The sequence below is a fragment of the Eulemur rufifrons genome, chromosome 7 (assembly GCF_041146395.1).
Source record: "Eulemur rufifrons isolate Redbay chromosome 7, OSU_ERuf_1, whole genome shotgun sequence".
NCBI classification, from domain to species: Eukaryota; Metazoa; Chordata; class Mammalia; order Primates; family Lemuridae; genus Eulemur; species Eulemur rufifrons.
The window spans coordinates 271,659,334-271,686,639 of NC_090989.1; positions in this window are offsets into that span (position 1 = coordinate 271,659,334).

Consider the following 27,306-nt stretch of genomic DNA (forward strand, 5'->3'; position numbering starts at 1 on the left):
ATAACCAATTACATAATACATAGGAAATGCATTGCCGTATATTAAGTGCATATTAAGCATTTAATAAAGGTTATTTCATTTAGTTAGCATTATTCTATTTTCAAAGTTGAAATCAGAACCAAGCATACAAGATTTTAGAAGCTATTAAAAAAATCCACTTTAGTATTCTTTAGTTAAGGGTTAGAGAAAACAAGACAAAAAATGTAACACAATGAAAACTGATTTGGATTAGGCACACACCATGGGATGGGACACAAGCACACGGGGCCATAGTTATTGAATCTGAGGATCATGGACTTAGGGAATTACACATATTTAGGAACCAAAGACACAGACTCAAACCATAAAGTTACACATTCGCTGAATAGCACTAAGAATTAACTCTTGAAATCACAAGTTCTTGCTGAATAGATCTGGCAAAAGACCACTTTGCTTCTGCTTGAATATTTTCTAGGCCAGGAATGCCTTGTCACTTGGGTTATCCAATTTCTGTCCTGGATATCTTTAAAAAAATAGCAAATTCATGCATATGTTAAGCCAAAATATGTCCTCTTTCACCAACTCACACTGACCCTACACCAATCTCTCGGGGGCTGTACAGTGGAAGACTAATCTGTCTTTGAATGATAAAAGAATACACAGAAGACAAATGCCTACTCTTGTTTACTTTGACCTTTGACCTATTAATGTGAAATTAGGGCTTTCCCTTTCCTTCCTGCCATCTCTTTCCTCTTCCCTCTACTTCTTCTTTCTCTTCCTATTCCTCCCTTAAGCACTGAATCCTTACGAAGGAAAATGTATTGTGACATGCAGCCTATGTTAGCACGTGCAGTTCTAAGTTATGAAAACATAAGGGAGCTTGGAAAATATAAAGTCTATCTTCAGTATCCTGTAGATGAGTATACTAAAGCCTAGAGAAGTGAAATACTTCATTCACGGTCAAATAGCAGGCTAAGCATTAAAATACACCATCTAATAGGGAGATGCAAATATGGTAAATTTAGAGTCCTAGGGACCATTTGTTTGTTTTTAACTTTAATTTCTCATGTAATAAGACTATGTCTAAAATGACTAGACAGGAGGGGCCCTAAAGGGCTCTGTCTACTTTGTGAATTTCATTCCCAAGTGAATGCAAGGATGATTTTCCATTTTGTTTCTAAAAAGGCATGCATGACAGAAGGACCTTTCTTTTTTTTTTTTTTTTTTTCTCCTTGTCATTTTGTCCAACTGACTAGATAGTTCCCATTTCCCACTCTAAATTCAGGGCACGATACTGCCTTGTGCCTTTGGAAAGAGAAAGTTAAAGAATGCAGTGGAGCAGTGAGGCAGAGAGAGACTCTGGAGCCATTTGGAATGGTCTGTTCACAGGGGACCAGCAGGAAGATGTTGGGCAAGGAAAGAAGTGGGTCTTTTTAAAAGGAGATACTTATTAAAAATTCTATCAGCAAGATACCTAAGGAGCTTCACTCTAGGGTGAAATGGAGAACTCACTTACGGAAGTCAATTCAACCTCATTTTTGATCCCAGTGGAAGCAGATGGAAAAATAGCTGGATACAATTTATAATGAAAAATCAGGGAGGCAATGGTTGAAATGATGAGAAACAAGTTCTTATCCTGCCTGTTGCACTGAAATATCTGAACGACCTTGAGCAAGTTACTCTCCCTCTCTGAATTTCATTTCTCTGTGCACATTAAATGACTAGACAATTTCATATGCTGGTGTCAATTTCAATATTCTCTGATTCTAGATTTCCTGAACCATAGTACATGTGAAAGAAACCCTGAAATGGTAGAATAGGGTCTCTTCATTTTACAGCAAACTTTTGGAAGCTATTCCAGATATATTTGGGACATGCTATTCCTGCAATTACCTGAGCGCAGAGATGCGTAATGCTGCCTTTAGTCACTGACTGACATTAATCATGTCAGCTCCCTTTTCTACAAGAATGACTGCTTTAATGGGAAACTCCAGCCACTGTCAACATGCCACGGGATATGAAGAAGGAAGGGTAGATGAATGGGAGGGTGTTATTAAGAAGGAAATGATGGATGAGGAACCATGCTCCTGTGTGCTGAGAGGGGATGGAAGCTGGAGGCTGGCTTGAAGTAGCCGGACCCAATGTCTCTGGAGAATATTTAGAAACGTTCAACAGCAAATTCGGAGTCCTATGTTGTATTTACCTTTGTGCATAGCACTTGTGCAATGGGCTGCATAGTATAATGGCTAAGAGTGCTGGCTATGCACTCAGCCTGGTTTTGAATCTTGTCTTTACTATAGGCAAGCCATGTGTCTCAATTTTCTCATTTATACATTAGAGATAATAATAGTACTTATCTGGCAGGATCATTGGGATAATTTAACAAGATAATGCCTATAAAGTGATTAATATAGGGCCCGGCACATACTAAGTCTTTATGAAATTAGCTGTGATCACCCTTCTTTATGTCTGTGTTATTTTCAGGTTTCATTTACATTATTTCATTTAATCTCATAAATCCTTCTGATGTAGGTTAGGAATTACTGTCATACTGAAGATGAGGCAACCACAGTTCAGTGATATTTAGAGTTCGGTAAGTTCTAAAGTTATTACAAGAACAAAAGATTGTCTTTCTCCCAGGTCAGCAAGTGAGTGTACCTATGGTAAGTGCCAGACAGCCTGTTTTGTGCTTTTGTATAAACTCTCAACCCTCAAGACAACCCAGTGAGATAGTCTTGCTTGTATGAATAAAATTGAGGTTTATGGAAAGCAAGTCATTTACTTAATGCTTCTTGGGCTATTAGGGGAAAAAAAAAAAACAAAACAGGGTTTAATTCATACCCTGGGACACTGCATTCAGTGTTTTTATGTCTTAATCTGAGTGCTTCAGTGATCATATAATTAATCTATCACATAGCATTTGGTGATAATATAGGCAAAATATAAAGGACATATTAGAAGATGAGCCCCTTATATGGTTCAAATAATGTACCCAAATCACATACCCAGTATTTCTAGCAGTGATTCTCAAAATAGTGAAAAAGTTGTTCAGAATCAAAATGTAATTACTAATGTTCAGAAAACTCCAACAAACAGAGCCAGTGAAGGACATGAAGAGGTTCTCATGCTTGTATGCCTGAAAACAAGACTCTACAAAAACCACAATCTCGTGCAAAGTCCATTGCAACCTTACACAATAACTACTTCTGCAAGGACATATGCTCAACAGCTGCCTGTCCAGCTGTGGACTGGCATCACCCTTGTTATCGGCCTTTGTAGCCAAGGATAATTATCTTGAAATAATTATGTACTCCTCTTCATTTTTTCCTTCAAATACCTTTGTCTTTCTTTATTTCCCTCAATATGCAGACATTTAACTATGGCGGGCATATTCCTATTGCAACACTCTATTCCTGAATAAATATGTTTTCTTCTAGAGAGCCCTCTCTGTTTGCTATTTAGGTTGACAATAGTTTTCTCCAAAATTATTTGATGATCAAGAATTGTTTAAATTAGGTGGCCTATAGAGTGTTTGATCAGACAAGGCACTATGATTGCTTATAGCTTTGAAGAAAAACATAGAACTGAGGACATATTCTATGATATTTATCAAGTTTGAGTATTTGAAAAAGTTACCTTTTAAATTTGAATTTTCTTACCTTAAAAGAAACACAATACTACCACTCAGGGTCCTTGTGAAGATTAATCATGTAATCGGACCTAATAATGCTTACTCATTAAATGATAGCTTTAACAAAGGGAGGTGTGCTTTATACTGCAAATCTGAACTTAGAAATGTCTATGTATATGCCCTTACATATGTAGAAATGTCTCATATATAGATGGTTATGATCAATATTGAAATCACCAAGTAAAAATTAATTCCATAAATACATCTTGTTTTTTTTACCCCAAACAACATACTGAGTGGCATTTCCCTTGCAATGTGGAGAACTGCCCACTAAAGCGTCATCTCTGACCCTTGCAATATGAGTCTGGAGTACAAAGACAGAGGATGTATTACAAGGCATATGGTACACATGAAGTTGAAAACTAGCTCTTAATCCTATACACTTTCAAAAGGCAAAATGTTAACCTTGGACAGAAATTGTCCCATGGGATACATAACTTTGATACAGCCTATGCATGAGCAAAAGAACTTTTAGCTTTCTCTTAACATCAATTATCACCCTCAATTAATTTTTGTTGAGTATTCACGAAGTCATGGGAATATATGAACATAAGAATAATTGCAGAGACCCATTGGTATTTCAATGTTGCCCAGTAGAACTTTCACCGGTGATGAAAATATTCTCTGTGCTGTCCCATTTTGAATATAGCCTGAATGATTGAAAAACTGAATTTTTAAATTTTACTTCATTTTAATTGTTACATTTAAATAGCCACTTGTGGGCAGTGGGCATTGTATTGAATAGCCCAGCTAATAAGGAAATGGCATTGTTTTCAAAGGCAAGATTTAGATTCTAGTCTCGACCTTACCACTGTGTGTGTTTATGTGTGTGTGTCTATGTGTGTGCAATATATATATGGTGAAAAGAACTGTGAAATTAAAATCAGAACAACTGAGCACTAGTCCCAGCTCTTTTACTTATTAACTATGCAAAATCAGCAGCCATTAGAAGTATTCAAGCCGCAGTTTCTGCATCTGTAAAATATGACAATTTATAATATATCATCTATTATGTCACTTTCACCTGTCGTGAGTTAATAGCAGCAAAGTACTGAAATAAGGAAAGAAATATTATTAATATACCAGTGGTGAAGTGTGGTCACTTAGTATTTTTAGGTGGTATTTCAGCAAAGAGCATCAAGCATTTATTCATATCAAAATTATGACTTTTATTTGCAAAAGGCAATAGGGACAGGAAGAGTTATCTTTGATGATTGTTTATGCATATACACTCACACACACAGCAAGTACTTGCTGTTGGAGATTTTGCATTAAGATCAAATAAATGTACAGATCAGCCTTCTATTTCATATTTAAATATTAATAGCCCATGATCTAGGCATGGGATTATGGAGTATGAGAAATGAAAGAGAACCTGGAGTCATCTGCTACAGGTTGGATTCCCCAGGAAACAGACTCTAAGTTGGAGATTAGCATGGGTGAGGGTAATTACGCAGTGTTCTTGGGATTGGCAACTGTGGAAGAGAAGAAAAAGAAATAAGATTGGGATTGGACACAGGGAAAAGTCAACCTGTGGTTTGGTCTCAGTGAGACACCCTATTCAACACTGTGGGGCATTCTGACAATTGTATGATCTTCGGAGCTGTCCTGAGGTGGAGCAAGAAGATCAGGATGTTATACTCCCACAAGTCAATCAGTCATCAGATATCAGCCATTCTGGGAAAAGAGTACAAACATCAGGGAGGAAGCTTTCTTCAACTGAGACAATTTCCAAAGGGACTGGGTAGCTGAAGGTTTGCTTCCATCAATATAATGATTATATTGAAATCTATCATTTCATGAATAAATATAATACAGAGAAATTGTAATTGAAGAGATAATTGAATATGTAACTGTGATATATGTAAACATTAAAAATTATAAAAATAAATAAAACAAGAAAAAAAGAACTTCTAAAATTATAATAAAAGCAAAAAAAAAACTCAAAAAAGTAAAGAAAAAATTGTCTTTGTTTGAATGTGAAGACACTATTTCAAAGCTTTCAAATCTTTTCAAAATTTTAGAATCTTATACATTTCTTCTATAGATTCCAAAGGAATTTGGGGGGGAACCTTAGTAAAATTAATCTAAAGTTCATCTGGAAGAGATAACTATGCCATACTGATTATGATATTTTTAAAAATAATATTTAGAGAGATAATTACCTAATATGAATATTAAAAATATTCTAGAGCTACAATAAATATAATATGTTTCTGTATCAGAATATAGATAGATAAATAAAAAGAATTAAAAACATACAAAAACATACACTAATATATACTGGGATTTAGGAAATAAGAATAGTAGTTCAATAAGTGGTTTTAAAAATGAAATAGATTATTCAATAAATGGTGGTGGTCATGTTTTCCATTTGGGAAGAAAAAATTATCAGGCCAGATCCTCATCTCACTCATGACATGAAATATATTTCAGACAGATCATTGACTGAGTCAATTACTTCTTCTTACTTGATTAAACTTTTTAAAGAAAATCTCTCAAACTAAATTATCACTCCAGCCCTCCTCAAATTCAGACATAAACTCAATAAGGATTAGGGCAACCAACCATGTCAACCACTAGGCTACAGTCCTTCTCATCTCATCCCTGATGATCACAGTGACTTCCTAGGTGGACCAAGTTCTCCAGGTCTTGTTCTTTCTCCTGTTAGAATTGAATGATATCAGAATAAGCCACCCTAAAGTGTACCACTTTAACATAAGGATTATTTTGAGCTGAAGGTGATTGAGAAGAAGCAGATACAAGAAAAACTCTCTGCCCATCCCTTATTTGCCTAAAAGCAGGACATAAATTTACAAAGGTGTCCCTCCTCCTGTGTCTACCAGGAAGGGCAAAGTCTGATCACTGACAATGACCTTAGACCCCTATCAGCCTGGATTTGGCACCAGAGAAATCTACATAAAAAACTTTACTAGTTAGCCTTTATCTACCATTGGTTTTCCATATATTTGCCTTCCCACAATTTGCTGCCCCTGGAGACTCTAAATTCTTTACATTTTTTTGTTGCTACTCTAAAATGTATTGTTCTTTGTTGAAGATGCTGGATAAGCCAGTGGTCTAAGCCACCTCTTTAAGAGTTATTCTTTCCCTGAGTTTTCTCCCATGTATAAATACATGTTATTAAACATCTGTTCGATTTTTCTCTTGTTAATGTTTTTTGTTCAGGGGTCCCAGCTGAGAACTCAGAATAGTAGCAAAAAAATTATTTTTTTTTCACCTGTAGAGTGAACTTTGAAGTCAGACCTCTTAAAGGAGACTCCTTAGGCTAGCCTACCTCTGTACTACATGTGCCCAGATACCTTTACGTTCCAGCAGCAGATAAGGTTTTTGTCCTTAAAAGGGTGTTGAGTAAATGCATTACCACTACATTACGTATTAGACTAAAGCTGACCCACTTACATCCTCTCCTCAAAGTCTCCATGTGAGTCTTTTGTGAATTATAATCAATCCTCAGCTCATTTGTTGAAATAAGCAACCCTTGTGCATATATATTCTATAACCCACTCAATTCACTCATTGATCTTTCCCATCTGAAGCTCAATCTGTTGATGTTATTGCTTTAAACAATTAACTTATACCCTCCAGGTATTTTTTCCATCTATACCAGATGTTAGTAATTTTTTTTTTTCTGTAGAAGACTAAAAAGTATATATTTTAGAATTTGTGTGCCATAGGGTCTCTGTTGCAACTGCTATTTTCCACTATTGTAGCACTATAGATAATACATAAATACATTAGTGTTTCAACAAAATTTTATTTACAAAAATCAGTGATGATATGATCTATTGCTGACCACTGACCTCATCTGTCCTGAATTCGTTCACCTTATTCATCTTCCTAAATTATTTCCAAAACATTACTCATTTTACTGTTTAAAAGCAAACAAATAAAGAAGTTACTAAGTAGTTTTGATAGTAATTAATTTGGGGAAGAAAGGTACCTACCTGTTTGTATATAATTTGGCTCTATTTTGGGGATAATACTCTTCATTAGAAGTTAAATAACACATGCTATCATTTTAACAAGGATATAGATTATCTAAGGAGATGGTAGATGGAAATGGAGTGTCAAATGCTTACACCACGTGGCTTCACCTTTCCTACTAGACACAAATGATCAGCACCAAAGCCTACTTTTTAATTCTAACCAGAAGGTTTGGTAGTAAGTGCATAGACTTTGGAGTCAGATTCATTGGGGTTAGAATTTCGGATTTTGTATTTGCTAACTGTATAGATTTCAGAAAAATAGCCAGATAATCTATCACTTTTTTTCAGTTGTAAAATAGAGCTACCCATCTTAGCAGGGGGCCTTAGATATGAAATGAGATGTATATTTACAATTTCAGTACTTAATACATGATCAATAAAGCTTAGACATTATGATTATACAATAATCCTAATCTTTAATGTGTAAGCAGGCTTTTCTACCTAAACTAATCTTTCACAACCATACAATCAGAGCTTTCATACCTAAACTATTCATTTTTTACAGTTGGTAATACAATTGCTTGTATTATTTTGGCATCTTTAAAGTTTATTTGATATTTACCTTCCAAGAGAAATTCTTAAAAGCTGGGGCTCTTTCACTACTCTTTTATATGCTAATGGACTAAGCTCACAAATATCAATCTTGACCTAAGAGTGAGTAAATCAATATTTATTTTTGTCCATAATGCCATTACTACATCTTCTCTCTACTACACCATACCAGGTATCCATATTATTAATAATTAAAGCTGTGAGAGGCTCAATATCTGGCAACTCTTCTTCAACAACACAACTGATGACTTTGAGATTTCAATTTCTTCATGTTAATAAATGGAGCTAACTATACTTTCTCTAATAGTACAGCAGTTGCAAAATGATTTTAAGAAACAGGGTAGTATAGAAAAGTCAGATATTGTTTTTGTTGTTATTAGAGAACACGTGTTTATGGTAAAATTATAATTCATTCAAGTTAAAGCATTCTCAGTATGTGAATCCAGAGATGGAAGATCATTAAACAGAATAAAGAGCAGGTAAATTTCAACTAATCATACAAAGGAATTTTTAAACAATTAGAACTGTCTAAAGATGAACAGGCTTATTGAGATGCAGTGAGGTCCACACTGCATTCAATGTTCACACCGAAGGTGGGTGACTACTTCTAAGAGATTCGTGCAAGATACATCAATATTTCAACTTTGAAGCCTATTACAGTTCTGAGAATCAACTATTCTCTTGAGAAGACTAAAAGAAGACAAACAGAGGATTGAAAAATGTAAGTAAATGTCAGAGAACTTCTCTTTCTGGCCAAGGTGGAGTATCTGGAACTGAACCTATCCTTCCACTGCAACAACTGCTACACTAGAAAAACATATGAAACAATGGCTTTCCAGGATTAGATATGAGGCAGAGCAAGAGGCATATGTTCCCCAAGACAAGGAAAGCAAGTGAAGTGGGCCCTATTAGTCTAGTTTTCAATTTGGAAATACTTTATGGACAACAGGTGAGTGAAGCTAGTGGGAAGGGGGTGTCATAAAAGAGTCCAGATAATCTGCTTATTGGAGAACACATACACTATAGTCAGGGAAGATTGAGGTGGCTGCAATTTATAAAGCAGAGTACAGAAGAGGAGTATCTATGTAGAGAGGGAAAGAAAAAAAAAAAAAAAAACCAAAAATCTGCATGTGGGCTTCAGTGTCTTTTGCTGAAGTGTAAGACATGTGTGCAATGGTTGAAACTCCAAGAGAAGAATGAATGGATGGGGGGCATCTAAGGTGAAAAGTTCCTGGAGCTTACCAAAATGGAAGACATTTAAGCTCTGATTGGTCAGAATGAAGAATACATATTAAACACACAGACTTTTGGTGGATAACCCAGACCGAAAACACATCAGTAGTAGGGCTAAACTAGCCCTAGAATAAAAGGCTACTTTATCCTCAAAACCAAAATTCTTAAAAGAAATTGATCCAAAAATATCAATATGTTCCATAAGTAACTTAACTGCCTGGAAACACAAGTACAACATTATTGAGAAGAATACTACACATAATTATCAGAACTTGGAAACAATCAAGATATCCTTCAATAGGTGAATGGACAAATAAACCATGGTACATCCAGACAATAAAATATTGCTTAGCACTAAATAGAATACACTACCGTGCCATGAAAAGACATGGAGTAAAATTAAATACATATTGTTAAATGAAAGAAGCCAATCTAAAAAGGCCACATACTGTATTATTCCAAAAATATGGCATTCTAGAAAAGGCAAAATTATAGAAAGAGTAAAAAAAAAAAATCAGTAGTTACATGATACTATAATGGTGGATATATGTCATTATACATTTGTTCAAATCCATATAAGGTACACACCAAGAATGAACACTAATGTAAACCATGAACTGTGAGTGTCAGCTATTATAATAAATAAACCCCTCTGGTGGGGAGTGTTGATAATGGTGCAGTTATGCACGGGTGAGGGCAGGGGACTGAGAAGTCTCTGTACCTTCCTATCAATTTTTCTGTGAACCTAAAACTACTCTAAAAAATAAATTCTAAAAAAAAAAAAAAAAAACTGCAAGAAGCCAGTATTTTATGATGTAAAATGAATAGTGTTCAGTATCCAAGGAAAAATTACTATCCTGTAAAGAGCAAGATATTGTGATACATAAGCTAGAGAACATTCAGTAAATTAAAAAAAAAAAACAGTAAATAAAATAAAATTGAGAAATGAAATGATTCAATTATCCGATCAAGATTTTAAGACAGCTATTATAAATCTGTTCAACATTCTCAAGGATTTCAAGGAAGAATGTGAACACATATGAGAGGAAATAGAAGACATAAAAAAATGTTAATCCTAGAAATGAAAAATACAGTATCAGAAAAATAAATCGATGGATGGGATTAAAACAGATTAAATACCACGTGGTTGAAAAATGATCAAAAAACCTGAATGCAAAGACTACAAGCTATTTAAACTTGAGCACAGTGTCTTAGTCTGCTCATGCTGCTGTAACAAAGTATCCAAGACGGAGTAATTTATAAACAACAGAAATTTGTTTATAAATTTATTTGTCATAGTTTGGGAGGCCGGGAAGTACAAGATCAAGGCACCAGCATGGTTAGTGTCTGGTGACGGCTGCTCTCTGTTTTAAGATGGCACCTTTGATTTGAGTCCTCCAGAAAGGACAAACTTTATGTCCTCACCTGGCGGAAGAAGGAAAGGCAGAAGGGCTGAATAGCTCCTTCAAATAAATGTCTTTTGTGAGAATGTTAATTCCAGTCATGAAAGAAAAACCCTAAAGGCCTAATCACCTTTCAAAAGGCCTCACCTCTTAACACCACCACAATGGAGTTTAAATTTCAACAGACATTTTGGGAGGGACACATTCAAATCATAGCACACACAGCCAGAAAAAGAATGCAAGGCTGAAAATACAAAGAATGTTAAAGTGACCTGTTGAACTACATCAAGCCATCTAACACGCACATCATCAAATGAGAGAAGAGATAGGAACAGAAAAAAATATTTGGAGAAACACTGACTGAGAGTTTTCAGAATCATAGGAAAAATATAAACTGACATATCCAAGATTCTTAACAAAACTTAAGAAAGCTAAACCTAAAGAAAGCCACACAAAAGCATATAATAATCAAATTCCTGAAAGCCACAAATAAAGAGAAAATTCTTTAAGTCAACCAGAGGAGGGGAAAAAGACACATCACATACAGCATAACAAACGTGAATGTTCACAGACTTCTAGTCTGAAGATTTGCAATCTAGACTATAATGAAACAACTTCTTTGAAGTGCTGAGAAAAAAAAAAATATAGTGTGTATGTGAGAGAGAGAGAATTCAATTCCTAGTGAAGACATCTTTGAAAATGAAGGTGAAATGGTTTTTCAAATAGTGAAATCTGAGAGCATTTTGTCTTCAGCTAACTTGATCTAAAAGAAATATTAAAAATATTTTATAGACAGAAGGAAAATGATACGAGAAAACATGGGTCCACATAAAAGAATGATGCTCACCAGAAATAGCAAATAAATGGGTAAATATTAAAAACAAAGAAACTTGGGTTCTGTTTGTTCTCTAGTAATGACAGAGTACCTTATATTACACTAAATGTCCAGATAATGACAGTAATAAAAACTGGAAAAGGTAGCAATTTTAAGGCCCTAGAAAGCAGTCAAAAGCAGACAAAAACTAGATAGGATTTGTCTTTCTATAAAAAAAAAAAAGAAAGAAAAAGAAAAGGAAAGGAAAAGAAAAGAAATGTTAAAGTCTAAGGAAAAATTATAAGAGAACAAAAATCATAATGAAAGCTGACATTTCATCATATAAAAAGGAGGCTAAAACACAATATAATGACATCTTAAAAATACCAATAGAAAAACAAACAAAAAGCCAGAAAACACTGTGAACCTGGCATTCCATACATAGTAAAAATATATTTTAAAAATGAAGACAAAATAAAGACATTTTCAGATAAACAAACAAAAAACCTTATAGCAGAACTACTGCTACAAAAAATACTGCTGCAAGAAATACTGAAATCTTGTAGCAGGAATGCTGCTACAAGAAATACTGAAATTCTTCAGATGTAAGGGATAGAAAGCTATAGGGGAATTTGGATTTATAGGGATTAAAAAACAGCACTAGAAAGAGTAAACATGTCAGTCAATGTAAAAATGCTTTTTTCTTAATTACTTATAAAGTCAATTGACTAAGTGAAAATAATGTATGACAATAATAGCAAAGAAATGGAAGAGGTCCTGAGTGGAATTAATCTGCTGTAAGGTTATTACATTATATGCAAAGTCACAGATATTTAATTCAAGTCACACTGTAATAAATGAAAACGCATATTATAATATTAAAACAAAATGAAAGTTATATATACATAACATTTAGATATAATGACTTTTATATATGTGTGTGCATGTGTGTGTGTGTGTGCAACACATATGAGGACAAAAAAGCAGTTAGATGAAATATTTTAAAATATGTAATGGTTTCCAGGGGCTGGGAGTGGGTGTAGTAAATGGAAAGTTATTGTTTTATGGGTACAGAGTTTTAGTCTGGGAAGATGAAAAAACTTCTGGAGATGAATGGTCATTATGGTTGCACGACAATGTGAGTGTACTTGATACCACCAACTGTACAATTAAAAATGGGTATACTATATGTAATATACACACACATGTAAAAATAGAAAATAAAGGATAAAATAGAAAATAAACAGCAAGATGGTAGATTTAAACCTGAGCATAGTAATTTAAGTTTACAGCTCTGTGTTATAAAAGATGCATTCTGTGTGTGAGGACAGATACAATAAAAGAAAATGAATGGAAAATACATTTTTGCAAAAATAAACATATGAAAGTTGAGGTGCTTACGTTGCTATCAAAATAAAATGACATTCAAGACAAAAATATTACCAGAGATAAAGTAGATCACTTCACCATGTCAATTAATCACAAATTATAAATCCTAACTGTGCAACGTGCATAGACGAAATTTGACAGAAGCTTGAGGCAAATACACTAAAACTTAGCCATAGTTGAAGATTTCAATACTTCTATTCCAGTGATTAAAAAATAAACAAAATATTAGTAAAGTCAGAGAAGATTTCATCATTATAAACCAACCAGGTGTGACTGACATCTAAACAACACTAATCCAACAACTGCAGGACACACGTTTTTCTCAAGTGCCCATGGAACAGTCGCTATGGTAGACTCAATCCTGAGGCATAAAACAAGGATCTATGGATTTCAAAGGATGGAACTCACACAGAGTATGTTTCCCGATAGCCACAGGATTAAATTTTAAATCAAAATCAATAAGACACCTAGAAACTTTACAAATATTTTCAAATTAGGCAACTCATTTCTAAATACTTATATCTCAAAGACAGCACAAGGAGAATAGAAAATATTTTTCACTGAATGGCAATAAAAACACAACGTATCAAAAGTTGTGGGATACAGGTAAAGAAGTACTTAAAGCAGTACTTAAATTTACACTTTTAAATACCACTGTTACAAAGGAGAAGGGTTTAAATAAATTATCTAATTTTCAATATTAACAACCCAGAAAAAGAGGAACTGAAAGCAAGTGGAAGACAGTAAGTATTAAAGATATTAATAAAAGGGGAAGTCAATGAACTAGACAAACAAACTACAAGTCCACCCATTCACTTTTGAAAAGATTGATAAAATGTAAAACCCCAGCCTGACTACACCAATTAATTTGACAAAACCATCAAGAGTTCAAAAACTAACAGAAGGGGAATTAAAAATAATTTCTTTTCTTTACATAAAATACTTTTTTGCCTTTTTTATTTATACAGTTGAAAAATAATTAATAATTTAAATGTATGCCATAAAGAAAGTGCCAGGTACAGTTAGGCACATTAAGCATTTCTATCAAACATTATATGAGAAATATTGCCAATCTTGCGTAAATTCTTTCCTGAATTGGAGAGGTATTGCTTTATGAGGTCACTTTAAACCAAAGAGCAAAATTGGATGTTAAATAAATGAGTAAATAAATTGCAGACCAATATCTATCTTGAATATGGCTGTAAAAATACTTATCAAAATATGATCAAACCTAACCACTAAAATATAAAAACAAAAACATAAAATGGCATGACCAGGTGGGGTTTTTCCAAGGAATGTGTTTGTTTCAATGCTAAAAAAAAATCAATCAATATACTTTGCCACATTAAAATAAAAACGGCCAAAAATATGCATGTTTATCTCATTGAAAGCAGGGAAAATTATTTTCCAAAATTTAAACACAAACCATGATAATGACTTTTACAAAAGTAGAAATGGAAAGCAAATTTTTCAGTTTAAGGAAGGATGTACATTGAAAACAAGAGCTAGCAACATACTTGCTCATGAAATATTGAACAAGTACTCCCTAAGATAGGGGACAAGTCAAAGATATCTGTTTTCACCACTTCTATTTAAAATTTTACTGGAGATCTTATGCGCTGGCTGGTGTAAAGGATAGAAAGACATAAAAGTCACAGAATTTATTTATTTTTATTATTATTTCAGCATATTATGGGGGTACAAAAGTTTAGGTTACATATATTGCCCTTGGCCCCCCCATCCCCCTGAATCAGAGGGTGTATACATACATAATGAGTGCAATGCTCACTGTCTAGGGGATCGACACGTTTGAGGCACAGTATTTAGAAAGAAAACACAAACTATTTTTCTACAGAGGATATGAGATTAACATAAAATATCTTAAAGAATTCATGAATAAATTCTTAGAACTAATAAGTGAATTAGGCAATCTTGCTGGATACAAGTTCAATATACAAAAATATGTATTTGAAATAGTCGCAACAAATAATTGGGGAAGTGAATTTTAAAATATTTTTAATTAGTATCAAATGTAAAATAATTAGGAAAAATTTAATAAAAACTGTGTAAGACTTCTACATCAAAAACCAAAACATACTGTAGAAAGAAATTAAGAACAACCTTAAAAATGAAGAGACACACCATAACCATTAATTTAAATATTTCATATTCTCAAGACATCCATTCTCTCTAAACAGAGCTATATAAATTCTACTCCATACCAGTCAAATTTCTAGCAGTTGTTCATTGTAGAAATTGACAGGTTCATTTTGAAATGTATAAAGGTAAAGAATGTAGAATAACCAACACAATCTTAAAGAACAGATTTGGGGGACTTACAATGTCTGATGTTAACATTCACTATAAATGTACGGTAATTGAGATGTTTTTCTATAAAAAATAGATAAATAAATTGATGGAACACTGAGGGAAGTCTAGAACAAATATGCACATATTTGGTCAATTGATTTTTTTCAGAAAGTCTAGGTATCAAAGCCACTTAAATAATTCAGTGAGAAAACAGTTTCTTCGAAAATGGTATTGGAACGATAGGGAAAAAATGAACCTTGACCCCTACTTCACATCACACACAAAAACCTTTTTTTTTTTTTTGAGACAGAGTCTTGCTCTGTTGCCCTGGCTAGAGGGACCATCAGCGCGCACCACCATGCCTGGCTAATCTTCCTATATTTTTGTAGAGATGGGGTCTTGCTCTTGCTCAGGCTGGCCTCAAACTCCTGAGCTCAAGCAATCCTCCCACCTAGGCCACCCGCTAGGATTACAGGTGTGAGCCACCAAGCCTAGCCACAAAAACTATTTTGAGATAGTTCATAAGGCTAAACATAAAAAGCTAAAGCTATAAAGCTTCTAGAAGAATACAAGGATAATATCTTCATGATCTTGGACAAGCAAATGTTTCCTGGACATCAAAAGTATTCATAAAAAAATACATTAAATTTCATTGAATTAAAAACTCTTTGGTCTTAAAAGACATTATTTTAAAAAATGAAATGCAAGCCATTTCCTTGGGAGTAAATATTCGCTTTTAAAGACTTATGTCTAGACTATAAAAAGAATACTTACAGCTCAATAATAAAAAAGATAAATAACCCAATAAAATGGGCATGAGAATTTATCTTTTTTTTAAAGTGAAAATATATTTAACCACATTGCTGAGATACCACCATACACCCACTGGAATGGCTAAAATGGAAATGACTGGCACTACCAAATGTAGATGGCAATGTGGAGTTATTGGACTTCCAATTCAGCGTAGGTGGGAGCATAAAATGGTTTCAATCATTTTGGAAACAATATTTCACTTTCTTATAAAGTTAAACGTACACTTACATGGTGATTTCATTCCTTGGCATTTAACCAAGATAGACAAAAATACACATGTGCAAAACTATTTGCATAGGATTATCATAGCAGCTTTATTTGTAAGAGTAAAAGACTCATAACAATCCAAATATGTATCAACAAAAATCACAAGTTGTGATATATTCACACAATGGAACATTATGCAGCAATAAAACAGAGCAGACCGCTAGTACATACAAAAACATAGATGAATTTTAGTAGCATTATACTGAGTTAAAAATATATGCCAGATACCAAAGAACACATGCTGCATTATATCACGTGTTATAAAGTTAAAGGACAGGTAAAACTTTTCTATAGTGATAGAAATTCAGTTTGCATTGGGTGTGAGGTGACTCTAAAGGGGTTTGAGAGAGTTATCTTGGGTGATATAAATGGCTTATTCCTCGATTGGGGTGATGGTAACAAGGGAGTATATTTTTGTCAAAACTCATTGAATTTTATACTCGTTTGTTTTAGGTAAAATTTGTGTCAATTATAAAATAGGACAAAATAAATATATTACTTAGGTTTTTTAAGGTAAAAAATAAGATTGCATTTTCCATAAGTCCCCCTACAACTTCCTTAAGGTCAAAAAATTCTATCATACTTAACAGGCTAGGAGAGTTCCACCCTGGATAATCATCCTTGATGCCTAAAGTCCTCGTATGTCAGTAACTGCAAAGATTATGCATTCCATGTAGGCATGGTCCCTGATATAGTATTGGGTACTGTTCTGAATACACTAGCCATGTCACTTTTGGAGACAATGATTAAATCTGAATATAGGTGTAGTATTTTATGATAATTAGGGGTTTTAAAAAATTTTATTGGGTGTGATAATGGCATTTAGATTTTGTAGAAAAATGCTCTTAGCTTTTAAAAATGTATAATAAAATATCAGGAGTAAAATGTAATAATGTTATTTTATTATACTTTAGCACATTTAAGCAAAAATCAAACAAATTGAATATAATGAAATATTAAAATTTTCAAATCTGCAAGATGATTATACTAATGTTTATTGTACTATCATATTGAGGTATGATAAAAACTAAATTTAAAAATTAAAAAATATATCTTCTCCTTAGCACCCTGTTTTATTAATTATTGTAAGTCCTTGAGATGCTTAGACAAACGCTTTAGTAATCAATTTCTTTCAAAATTCAATGCTGCATAAATTATTTTTTCTAAGAAAGAAATTTAAAAATTCTCATTTGTTTTTATTATATATTAATATAATGTTGGATTTCTCTTCATAATGTCACCTCTAGGAAGCTAAAAATTAGACATTATGAATCATTTCTGTACCCTTCCCTTAGCCCATTGTTCTTTATGGGGACAAATATTGGAAGCACACAGGAGTTCCTAAACTATTCTCTTTTAATGATTCCGTCATGCTTCTCAGCAAAGGAACGTTCTTTTTATGACAAGGAAATATGTCTCTTTAGAAAAATAATTTCCAGTTGACTCTAGCATGTTATCTCCATTTACTCCCTGGCTCCAGGTCAAGAGCTCCATGGTATACATGTACCACATTTTATTAATCCAAGTCTTGTATAAATGTTCCATATCTATAGCATTTATTTACTGGTTCTTATATTTGTTTCCTTTTGAAATTTGGTTTTATTAAGTGTAGGGTCCTATTGCAAGTTGTTCAAATTCTTTTTAGAAATGGGTGGTATAATGAGGGAATACATAAATGCGTGATTCCATGAATCAATGAATTAATGATTGAGTGATCAGGTCTATGATTCTTCTCGTGTCTCTTGCTAGATTTAACAAAAAGCATATCCATCTTATCTATGTAAAATGAAGAATTTTGACCAGCATAGCTAACAGGTTTTTATACCTGAAAAAGTATTTACTGTTCTAAATTATTAATAGCTTCATTTTACACCACATATGCCAGTTTTGGACATGGAAAATCATTTCACCCAGACAATTTAATACTTTTGTATCAATTTTATTTTTCATTAGTTTCTCTGTGTTTCTGATGAAATTTTTTCCTGGTTTCTGTGGCAATAAGACCTGTTCTACTCAATCCTGTTTCTGAGCTCATCTCAAGGTGGCATCGGAGTCTTCACTCTCCCTGAGGGTGTATAATGGCAGTCAGAAGGTGCTGGCCAGCTGATACAAGGAACAATTTCATTTTTGTTAATATTTTATTCATTTTTATTTATTATTTATTATTTATTTTTGTTTCAGGATATTATGGGGGTATGAACGCTTTGGTCACATAAATTGCCTTTGCACTGCCTAAGTCAAAGATATAAGTGTGCCCATCGCCCAGACAGCACAAACCGCATCCATTAGGTGTGAATTTACCCATCCCTCCTCCTCCCTCCCACCTGCCTGATCCCCAATAAATGTTACTTCCATATGTGCACATAGTATTGATCAATTAGTGCCAATTTAATGGTAAGTACATATGGTGTTTGTTTTTCCATTCTTGTGATACTTCACTTAGAAGAATGGGCTCCAGCTCCATCCAGGATAATACAAGAGGTATTAGTTCATCATTTTTATGGCTGAGTAGTACTCCTTGGTATATGTATACCACAGTTTATTAATCCACTCATGTATTGATGGGCACTTGGGTTGTTTCCACATCTTTGCTATTGTGAATTGTGCTGCTATAAACATTCTAGTCCAGATGTCTTTATTATAGAATGTCTTTTTTTCCTTTAAGTAATGGGATTGCTGGATCCAATGGTAGTTCTACTTGTAGCTCTTTGAGGTATCTCCATATCACTTTCCACAGAGGTTGTACTAGTTTGGCATCCCATCAGCAGTGTATGAGTGTTCTTATCTGTCCACATCCGCACTAACATTTGTTGTTCTGGGATATTTTGATAAAAGCCATTCTCACTGGAATTAAGTGATATCTCATTGTGGTTTTGATTTGCATTTCTCTGATTATTAGAGATGTTGAGCATTTTTTTTCATATGTTTGTTGGCCATTGGTCTATAATTAAATGAAATCAATAACAAAAGAACTATACACAAAATTAATGAAACAAAAAGTTGGTTCTTTGGAAAGATAAACAAAATTGATGAGCCTCTCGCTTGGTTAACCAGAAACAGAAAAGAAAGGACTCTAATAAGCTCAATCAGGAATGAAAAAGGAGACATTACAACTGATAGCATGGAAATATAAAATATCATCTCTGAATACTATAAAATATCTCTAAGCACATAAGCTTGAAAATGTAGAGGAAATAGACAAATACCTAGAAACACACAGCCTCCCTAGGCTCAATCAGGAAGAAATAGAATTCCTGATCAGACCAATATCAAGTACCGAAATTAAAGCAGCAATAAAAAGTCTTCCAAAAAAACCCAAAAAATCCTGGACCAGATGGTTTCACACCTGAATTTTACCAGGCCTACAAAGAAGAACTGGTACCTATCCTGCAGAAGTTATTTCGTAACATCGAGAACACTTTCATTTGTAGTCAGTGTTGCAATCAGGAAGCTGTAGGCTGATCACTGCCACATCGCCAACATATTCTGTTACATTGACCATACTCTTCAAATCAGGAACAGTGACAGTTTTCTGGAACAACCAAGGTATCCATGAATTGTTTTATTTATGGGTGCATTTTAAATTGTACCAGAGATGGGAGTATTGGAAGATGAATAAGAATTTCAGGCCGGGCACAGAGGCTCACGCTTGTAATCCTAGCACTCTGGGAGGCTGAAGCAGGAGGATCGCTTGAGGTCAGGATTTTGAGACCAGCCTAAGCAAGACCTCATCTCTACTAAAAATAGAAAAAAGAAAAAAATTAGCCGGGCATCAGGATCACTTGAGCTGAGGAGTTTGAGGTTGCTGCAAGCTATGATGACATCACTGCTCTCTAGCCCGGGAGACAGAGTGAGATTGTGTCTCAGAAAAAAAAAAAAGAATTTCAATCTACTGTGAACTTCTTTGTAGCAAGAGGGATGCATTATGCATTTGTGTTTTGTGTTTCTTCCCCAACAATAAACCTTCAGACAGGGCATGTGACAGATGGTGGCAGTCTGAGACCTACCTTGCCGACTGCAAAGAACACACATAATTTGGGGGTGTCACAAGGCAGACAACACTCCATGTGGTGTGGAAAATCACATCTTGGTACAACTGCATGATAGATAAATTTGGACCACGATTATTCCATTATATTAAAATGGTCCAAGATTCTCCCCAGATCCTCCCAAAGGAGGCAGTGAAGGGTGGAGATTGAGAGCACTAGTTTTAGAGTCAGACTGAATCGGATCAAAATTCTGACTCTGTCATTACTGACTTTGTCAAAGTAGCTTTCCTGCTTTGACTACTTGGCTCCTCATGTTTTCAAAGGGGATAATCATGCCTCCCTGAGATAATGCATGAAAAATGATTATCATAGTGTCCAATATTTCATTGTTTATGAGGACTTAATGAATAGTAATAGTAGCAATGGTAATAATACATTAATTGAGTTCTATTTTGGTCACTTTGAAGATGCAAAGGTGAATTATATGTTGACTTTGTCTTCATAGAGCTGCAGTCTCCAGAAACAAAAGCATGTGACATCTGCCTCCTAAGGCAGTTATGGATTAAATGAGATAATGCATGTGAAAACTCAGCACAGTGCCTGATATTCTTATGATACATGACAGTGGCACATTTTTAAAAATGCTAATATTGAGAAGATATTCTAATACTGTACCTTGGGACATCATGGGGCAGACAATAACTTCCCATTCAAAGGATTAAGGGGGTGAATTGAATAGGACAGGCTCAGTGAAGGAAGACATGGGGAGATAGATTTTATATTTAGAGATGCAGATTCAGTGGAGCCCAGGAGTGTACAGGAGGAGTTTTCATGGCAAAGATTAGTGGTTTCAGGGACAGAGCCCCCTAGGCTTAATAGCATCATTCTTTTATGCATGCACAGGCATTTAAAAGTTCACAAAGATCTTTTCCACATATTTTCTTCTCAAATAAATACTCACAAGTCAAACAAGTTATCCCTATTTTCAGATGGAGAAACTAAGGGCTGTGAGGATTTTGCCCAAGTTCATCAGACTCAAAAATGACTGAGCCATGTTTTTGTCTTCAAGCACACTGTGCTGCCTTCCTCAAGCATGATAACTAAAACTGACAGCCAGCATCAATATTAATCTTGCAGCGATGGCAGGGTACCAGCACATGATGCTACCTCCAAAATGAAATATTAGCTAAGCCATGGGTTTTCTGTTTAAGGGTTGCCTGGAATCACAAGCAGTACAGAGAATGAAAACAGCACATTGAAAACAAATCCCATGGCTCTTACCATGAGTTTGCAAAAGTCTACACATGGAGAGTGAGTAATAAATTTTTTACTGTCTGCTAGCAGTGGTGAACATGAGCATTGAGTGGCAGGCACTTCATTTTGAAATCAAGTTTAATTTGTATTTAGAGCCAATTTTTATATCTTTCATATTTAGCGTTCCTGTGGGCTAACATCTATGAGGACTTGTGAGAGCTGACTGGCCCTCTTGTCTTAGGGACCTGGTCTTTATAGGGATCTCAGTTTCTCTGATACTAACAATAAGACTAGATTACATGTTCTTTAAAGACTCTTCCTCTGTAGTGAATGCTGCATTCTAGGATTTTATCATTAGAATATAATTACTTTTTCTAACCTGGGATATCATTTTTTAATGACTAAGTTGAGATTTCTTTCTCTTTTCAAAAATTAGTTCAAACACCATGCCATATAGCATGGAAGTTGAAAGGCCTTTCTGCGTTTTCTGCAAATTCTTAAGGAGGTTAGATTATGAGAAAGGAGAGAGCTATGTTCTCATGGTCATTAGGATATCCTGGTTAAGTTTATGACCTGCCTTGTGATCCTGCATCTGTGGACTCTGGTCTTTCCTACATTGCCTCAGACCAAAAATAATGCAGCCAATTGTTCAAACTCTACCCCAAGAGCCACTGACCCAAAGCATTTGTTTTTCTCAAGATTTCTATTTATGTCTACTGCAAAGAAGTTTAGTGATGTGAACTAAATTAAAATCTTAATGCTCCCCACCATTGCCTGACCAAGTGGACCCCCTCTTGGCCAAGGGAATATCCTAAAACTAAATTGCCTGCCAGGAGGAGGGAGGTCAGACATGCCTCATCATGCCCCACTCCCTTCTAGGAGACATACTTTGTAACCCATTGACAGGCCTAAGGGTATGCAAGACAAACCAGCAGGTCCTCAATTTACACAACAAACACATGTCCTGTGGCTTGTCTCTGAATAACAGTTCCTTATCTTAAAAACATTCCAAGCCTTTAGACAAAGCTTCCTGTCTTTAACCAATTCCAAGTCAAAGAATCTTTAAACCCACTTATAACCTGTAAGGGCCACCCCCACTTCAAGATGGCCCAACTTTTCTGGCCAAGCCAATGTAAGCCTTCCACGTATTGATTTATGACTTTACCTGTAATCCTTGTCTTCCTGAAATGTATAAAACCAAACTGTAACCCAGCCATGGCCAGTCCACTTGCTCAAGGCTTCTTGGGGGTGGCTCCAGGTCTTGGTCCTCAAATTTGGCTCAGAGTAAATCTCTTTAAAATTATTTGACAGAGTTTGGCCTCTTTTCTGTTGACAGTGACGTTGTCTGTTAACCTTGTATCATGACAATGCACCTCCTCAGGGTCCTATTTTCACCCCAAGAAATTCACCAGACATATTTTATATAGAATGAGAGTCCCCTTCCTTGGAGAAATTCTGCAACAAATTGTAAGGATATTAACATTTCCCTTCACTACAAATTCATTTGATATTTAACAAGAAGCATGAACCCTGACAGCTGTTTGCTGAACAGATAAAACTTTTCCTGAACATTTTCCGTGTCATTAAGTGTTCCTTTACAACATCATTTTTAATGGCCACAGAGCATTTAAACATATGCATGCCCTATAATTTATTTAACTGATCCTCTATTGTGGGACAGTTGTGTGGATTTTCAGAACCCATGAAGTTTTGAGATTTTACCATTTTTTAAAACACTTGCCAATTTGGTAGGAGAAAAAAATGACATTTCAGTGTTATTTTATTTATACATATTTCTTTTTACAAGTAAATGTAAATACTTTTCTAGTTAATTTATCATCAAATTGTATTCCTCCATCCCCTTAGACATTTGGCTCTGATTTTAAAATATGTACAAAAATCTCTTTACTTTTCTCCCTAAACATTACTGCTACCACTCCCTAATCTGAGCCACTATTTCACACAAGCTGCTGCAATCATCTTCTAGTTGGGCTCCTTGAATATACTCTTGTGTTCCTGCAAGAGATGCTCTTCTTAAAAGGCCAATCTGATAATGCCCTTCTCCTGCTTAATACGCTTGAATGACTTCCCATCCCTCTCATAGCACAATCCAAGCTTCTTACTGTAGCCTCCAAAGTTCTATGTGATGTGGCCCCTGCTCAACTCTCTAGTCACTGCCATTATCTGGTGTGGCCACACCAGCTGTCTTTCTGTTAAAAGAAAAATCAAGCTCACCCCTTTATACTTGCTTTCCTCACACCCTGGACTATGCTGTCCACCCTCACTTCCAGAACTTCTCCTGGGTGATACTATCGTATCCTTTCGGTCTCTGCTCAACTATTGCCTCCTCACAGAGGAATTTCTCTGATCTCCTACCTAAATAAGCCTTGGCCACATCTTCAGAGTTGTAGCAGCACAGACAAAGATATTAAGACAAACCACTGTAGTTTCTTTGTGGTTTCTTAATTTCATAAGTAAAGGAGGAGTAATGAGAGATTGGACTGGACAACAAGTCAGAAGCCAGAAACTATAGAGACTTATAAGTCAGCAAAATATTTTGTATTTTATTCTGTGAGAACCTACATAGGGTTTTCAGACCTCTGGAGAGTTTCATTCAACCATCATTTATTCATTCATCAATCATGAAGCAAAGGCCCTCCATATACCAGATGCTGAGAGAGACTAGAGATGCAAAGATGACTAAGATTATTTTTGCCTTTAAGGGTCTTACAGTTATTATTTTGAATGTCAAATATTTAATATCCTCAAGTTAGGCCCCCAAAGTACATATGAGAATCCTGAGCCGTGTGTTTTGCTGACCCTCAAATGGACCCTCAGTGGACTGTGATCCATTAAGGAGACATCTCCCAAGTGAAACAGTTAAGATTTATCAGGTTCTTGTCCCTGCAAGTCTTCTAACTTAGGGAGTTGCACTTCCTTCACTTGATAATAACTCCCCGAGCCATCTTTTAGCTGGAGGCTGTACATTGAACATGCTAAACATCTTTGGCTAAAGACCTTAATGAAGATCCTACCCCCAAATCCCATACATACACATTTCAAGTGTTTCTCACCCAAAAGTTTCTTCCACCTGTGGAAAGACGTGAGGGATTAATGAGAAGGGAGCTGTCAGGTTTCATCTTTCTCCCTCTGATAGGGGAAGAGGACTTGCACATCAATAAACATGCAGTCTTATTGACTGTGTTTCTACCTGGGTGTCCCGGAGATGGGAGGTGTCAGTTCCCATCTCTTTGATCCATCACTGCAGCATATTTGAGAGGGGATAGAGGGCTTCTTCATGTTTCTTTCCCATCTCTTTTAATTATATTCAACAGAGAAAGACAAGTCTTATCTTCCCATAAGCAAGATGCTCTCATATTATGAAATTATTTGCTTACTCTTTCGGTTTGGGGGCAAAGCTCAGTTCTGTCATTTTTGACCCATCAAGGTCAAGCTAACTTTTTTCTGTTTCCTTTTTTTTTTTTTTTTTGGTCTCTGATAGACAGTGGAGCAATATAAATTGGAAAATCTACACATAATTGCTGAGTAACTGACTGTCAGCTACCTTGGAGATACTCTATAAAATTAGAAAAATTAGGAGCACTTTTTCTGTTTTACTGAATACACAATTTACTTAAGCATGTACTTAAGAGAAGATGTTCTTAACATTTTTAAAACTTTTCTTTAGTTGTATTTTGTTTTTAAGTGACATATAATAAGGGTACACATTTATGAGGCACAGTATGATGTTTCAATACATGTATATACTGTGTAACGAGCAAATTAGGGTAATTGCCATATCTTTCACCTCAAACATTTATCATTTTTTTGTGGTGAGAACATTCAAAATCTTTTCTTCTAGCTATTTGGAAATATACATTACATCATTGTTAACTATGCCATGAACATCTTTGACACTCTAGTGAAGCCTATGGAATCCTTCTGTGACAAATTAAACTTGGCCACCATGTTTTTGACACTTCTCCCCACAAGAGGAGGAAAATATTTTGCCTTCCCTTGAATTTGGGCTGCACTGAGTGATTCATTTGTAACCAAGAGAAAAAAGTACAGATGACGAGGCATGACATGTGAAATGAGGTCAGAGAAGTTGTGTTGCTTCTGCCTTAATTTCTGGACACACTCTCTTTCTGAATGTTATCTCTGGAAGTGCTCCTTCTCAGAACTCAGCCATCGTAATGTAAGAAGTCCTTGTCACAAGGTTAGGTAGGTGTTCTGGCTAACAGCCCCCTCTGAACTCACAATCTTCTTAGCTGTCCAGCCCTGTCAAGACTTCTGATGACTGAACCACAACCAAAAATGAACTGCAACCCCGTTAGACATCACATATGACAATTGCTTAGCTGGACTCTTCTCAAATTCCTGACCCACCAAATCATGACAAAATAAAACAGTTATTATAATTTGCTAAACTTTGGTTAGCTATTGTTAATGTGTTACCCAGCAATAGCTAACCAGAACACTTTCTCATAATAATGTTTTTTAAATGCATGGAATAAAATGTATAAAATTGCAAATGAAACAAAATACAAAAAATATTTTTTAAACAAATTTAAGTATAACTCGTTTATTTTAAACTCATTCAATTACAAGAACTATCAGCAGGTCTATAACTACCATAATTTTGATATAATGATGAGCAAAGAAATGATAATGCAAAAAATCTCTTACAGTGTTAAGGAAATATAAAAACATCTAATTTCTATTGGTAGAAATATACATTTCTATTCTATTTGTAGGTATAACTAACTTCACCGTTGTCTGTTGTCAAATAGAAGGATTTACTAAATTTCCATTAGATGTTGGTATGAATTTTTTTCATACAAATTCACTGACTCCTTGGGCTATCCTTGAATTCCTGATTAAGAAATCCACCTTTAGATTTTCCCCCTTCAGGTACTACTTTAATGCTTTTCTTTTTCCCTAGAATAAATTTTCCCTTCTGAATGTTCAAAATCAACCTATCATTCAAGAACCCAACTTAAATATTACCTCCTGAATCAAGCCTTTGCTATCTTCACACCATCTCCCGTTCCAACAATCCCTGAACTCTTGAATGATTTTTGATCATTTATGGCTATTTATGTGCAAGTATGTGTTCCCTAATAAAGTCAAAATGTCTTAAGGAAAGGAGAAATGTCATATGAATCTATGTCTCAGTAACTAGCATTTTCTCTCTTTCAGAAACTAGCAAAAAATATTCTACTTAGTAGAATTTACAAATGGATTAGCCAGTGACTCCTAAAACCAGCTGATTATGAGTAACACGTAGGGAATTTTTAATAAGTATAGATTTACATTTTCCAGGCCAATCTACTGAATTATGATAGTTAAGCATAGGCCCAGGAATCAGGATTTTTGTAAACATACTCCCTTCCTGCCCACCTCCCACCCAGTAATTCTTCCATAGGACACCTGACACTGGCCTGGACCTTCAAAACCACTGGACAAAAAAACAATACACAGATAAAATAAGAGCCCCTGATATTAGCGTTAAAAGGCCTCCAAAATTTGGACTCAATTGACCTGCTCTACATTTCCCTATGAGCTACCTGAACACAACTTAGGCAAAATTCTGGCTGTCTCT